Genomic DNA, 4251 nt, shown 5'->3' with positions numbered 1-4251 from the left:
ACTGAACTCGCCTGCTTGATGTACAGAGGCAGGGTGTTCCATAGTTTGGGGGCATAATGGATAAAAGCAGCTTCTCCACTTTGTTTGTGGAGCACTTTGGGTACGATTAAAAGATTAGAATTGGATGATCTAAGTTTCCTTTGTGGTTGATAAGATATTAAAAGCTCAGAGATATATGAAGGTGCTGTGCCATTCAGAGCTTTGTAAGTAATTAACATAACCTTAAAATCAATTCTATAGGAAATAGGGAGCCAGTGCAGTTCAGCCAACACAGGGGTGATGTGTTCTCTCTTCTTAGTCTTAGTTAAAAGTCTAGCCGCAGAGTTCTGTATGAGTGCCAATTTCTTTAGATGTTTTTTGGGAAGACCAGTGAAAAGTGCATTGCAGTAGTCTAACCTGCTAGTGATAAAGGCGTGAATTAGTTTTTCTGCATCTTGTTGAGTTAAAAAGGGCCGCACTTTGGCAATGTTTCTCAAGTGGAAATAGGCTGTTTGAGTAACTTTACTGATATGGGGCTTAAAACTTAACTCTGCATCTAAGATGACACCGAGGCTTGTTACTTTTGGTTTGACCTGGTGTGCCAAGTTCCCCAGATTACTAAGAACAATATCTCGCTTTAGTTTTGGTCCCACCAAAAGTACCTCTGTTTTGTCATCATTTAGTTTCAGAAAATTTTTGCTCATCCACTGATTAATGGAGGTTAGGCATGCAGTGAGGGAGCAAAGGCCATCTGGGTTAGTTGGCTCCACAGAAATATACAATTGGGTATCATCTGCGTAGCTATGGAAGTTTACATTATGCTGACTTATGACATTTCCCAATGGAAGCATATATAGGGAAAATAGCAGGGGACCAAGGCAGCTCCCCTGGGCCACACCAAAAGGCAAGTCATGTTTTTCAGATACATGATCTCCTAGACTGATATAAAAATCTCTGCCAGTAATGTAGGTTTGAAACCAGTTTAGAGCATTATCAGAGAGACCCACCCACTTCGCAAGGCGGTGAATTAGGATGCTATGATCAATGGTGTCAAATGCCGCACTCAAATCCAGAAGAATAAGGATTGAGACTTTGTTTGAGTCAGTAGCCAGTCTGAGATCATTGACTATTTTTACTAGAGCCGTTTCTGTGCTGTGATTTGATCTAAAACCTGATTGGAATTTTTCAAGGATACTGTTTTCGTTGAGGAAGGTATTTAACTGATTACAAACAACTTTTTCAAGTACTTTGCTCAGGAACGGTAGATTTGATATAGGCCTGTAGTTGCTCAGATTGGTATGGTCAAGATTTGACTTTTTAAGTAAAGGTTTCACAACAGCGGTTTTAAAAGCAGTTGGAAATATACCTGTTTCTAATGAGGTATTTATTACCTTGAGAATAAAGGGAGCTAAGCTATCATATAGTTTTTTGAGGAATCTAGTAGGGATTGGATCTAAAACACATGTTGAGGAGCCGGTTTGAGTTATAATTTTACCAAGCTCAGATTGAGTAATAGTGCTAAAGGACCTTAATTTTGGGGGGCTGTTTTTGGGTGTACTATCAAACATATTACTTGTATTACCAATAGCCTCCCTTATAGAAATTACTTTGTTTTCGAAGAAGTCTGCAAATTCTTCGCATCTTAGAGAGGATGCCTGACTGAGTGTATCAAAAGGTGTTTGATGCAATAGCCTATCAATGGTAGAGAACAACACCCTAGAGTTTCCACTGTTTTCAGCAATTACCTTAGAGAAGTGGTTCCTTCTCTCATTCCGAATAGCTCTATTATAATTTGCTATTTTTTCTTTTAGAATGGCACGGTGAACCTGTAACTTAGTTTTTCTCCATGTTCTCTCAGCTTTTCTACATGATCTTTTTAGATCATGGATATTTTCGTTCATCCAAGGTGTCAGTTTGCTACAGGGCCTTTTTTTAGTCTTTAAGGGTGCCACTCTATCAAGCATAGCGCCTAATTCATGATTGAGAGCCTCTACCATTTGATCAATGGGATGATGTAAAATATCTAAATTTATGGAGTCTATAAGAGCTATGAACTGCTGTTCTGCTCTAATGTCCAAGAGTCGCGATTTGATTGCAATTTCGGGATGAATTTTTGGAGTATGTAGTACTATATTAAAAGATACACAATAATGATCAGACATATTTATATCATTTACTGATAAGTCTGTGACTTCTATCCCTCTAGAAATGACTAGATCGAGGGTGTTGCCAAGGTTGTGGGTGGGTCCTGTAACATGCTGCTTTAGCTCTAAACTGTCCAACACATTAAGGAACTTACTGGCTTTAGCATCAGTTGTCTTATTGACATGAATATTAAAGTCGCCATTTACAATTATCCGATCATAGCTAGTGATGATGAGCGACATAAGTTCAGAAAACTGGTCGAGAAAGCCAGCCCATAGTTTAGGAGGGCGGTATAAGGTTAATAGAAGTACAGCTGGGTCAGCCTTCAGAGTGAGGGCAATGTACTCAAAGGAAGCGAATTCACCAAAGTTGACTCTAGTGCAACTATATTTGTTTGAGAGAATGGAGGCAATTCCACCACCTCGTTTGCCTTGTCTAATTGAGTGGAAGAAATTATAATTTGGGGGACAAGTTTCAACAAGAACAGCTTCGCTGTCTGAAGTCAGCCAGGTTTCAACAAGAAACAGAAAATCCAATTGTTTTTCACTAATAAAATCATTGATTGCAAAGGTTTTGGTAGTAAGTGCACCTATATTCAGTAAACCCATGTTAGCTGAAAATGCCTCTGGCTTTTGAGGAATATGCTGAGGTATGGAAAGAATATTTGTTAGGTTTCTAGTTTTAAATTTGTCTTTTCTTTTTACTATACGTTTGGTAGAAATCAACGTTGGAATAGAACTATAAGCATAAGTCATGCTATTGCATGAAGCAGCTTGATCTATGGTAGTAGTATTGTATGTTACCCTGCAGAAAACATTCTCAGACCCATCCACATGAGTGCTGATGCTGATGGGGCTGATGATGCTGATGCTGATGGTGCTGATGCTGATGGTGCTGATGCTGATGATGATGCTGATGCTGATGGTGCTGATGCTAATGGTGCTGATGGTGCTGATGGTGCTGATGGTGCTGCTGCTGATGATGCTGATGGTGCTGATGCTGAGATGATCGCCAAAATAGGGCCCAACACTTTGAAAGCCTAAATGAAACAGTTACTAATGAACAGCAAGCAGCTCTACCTCCCTCCTCTACCTCTCCTCATCCCCCTCTCCTCTTCCTCCTTCCTCTCCTCATCCCCCTCTCTCCTCCTCTTCCTTCTTCCTCTCTACCTCCTTCCTCTCCTCATCCCCCTCTCCTCTTCCTCTCTACCTCCTTCCTCTCCTCATCCCTCTCTTCCCTCCTCTACCTCTCCTCATCCCCCTCTCCCCTCCTCTACCTCCTTCCTCTTCCCCCTCTCTCCTCCTCTACCTCATCCCCCTCTCACCTCCTCTACCTCTCCTCATCCCTCTCTCCCCTCCTCTACCTCCTTCCTCTCCTCATCCCTCTCTCTTCTCCTCTTCCTCTCCTCATCCCTCTCTCCCCTCCTCTACCTCTTTCCTCTCCTCATCCCTCTCTCCCCTCCTCTACCTCCTTCCTCTTCTCATCCCTCTATCTCTCCTCTACCTCTCCTCATCCCTCTCTCTTCTCCTCTTCCTCTCCTCATCCCTCCTCTATCTCTCCTCTACCTCTCCTCATCCCTCCTCTCTCTCCTCTTCCTCTCCTCATCCCTCCTCTATCTCTCCTCTACCTCTCCTCATCCCCCTCTCACCTCCTCTACCTCTCCTCATCCCTCTCTCCCCTCCTCTACCTCCTTCCTCTCCTCATCCCTCTCTCCCCTCTTCTACCTCTCCTCATCCCCCTCTCCCTCCTCTACCTCATTCCTCTCCTCATCCCTCTCTCTTCTCCTCTTCCTCTCCTCATCCCTCCTCTATCTCTCCTCTACCTCTCCTCATCCCTCTCTCCCCTCTTCTACCTCCTCTTCCTCTCCTCATCCCTCCTCTATCTCTCCTCTACCTCTCCTCATCCCTCTCTCCCCTCCTCTACCTCTCCTCATCCCTCTCTCCCCTCCTCTTCCTCTCCTCATCCCTCTCTCCCCTCTTCTACCTCCTCTTCCTCTCCTCATCCCTCTCTCCTCTCCTCATCCCTCTCTCCTCTCCTCATCCCCCTCTCTCCTCCTCTACCTCATCCCCCTCTCCCCTCCTCTACCTCTCCTCATCCCTCCCCGATCTCTCCTCATCTCCTCATCCC

This window comes from Alosa pseudoharengus, unplaced genomic scaffold (assembly GCF_046254945.1).
Source record: "Alosa pseudoharengus isolate Yale_2024_CS ecotype anadromous, Long Island Sound unplaced genomic scaffold, YU_APseudo_1.1 YU_APseudo_1.1_scf_19, whole genome shotgun sequence".
NCBI lineage: Eukaryota > Metazoa > Chordata > Actinopteri > Clupeiformes > Clupeidae > Alosa > Alosa pseudoharengus.
This window is presented reverse-complemented; position numbering follows the sequence as displayed.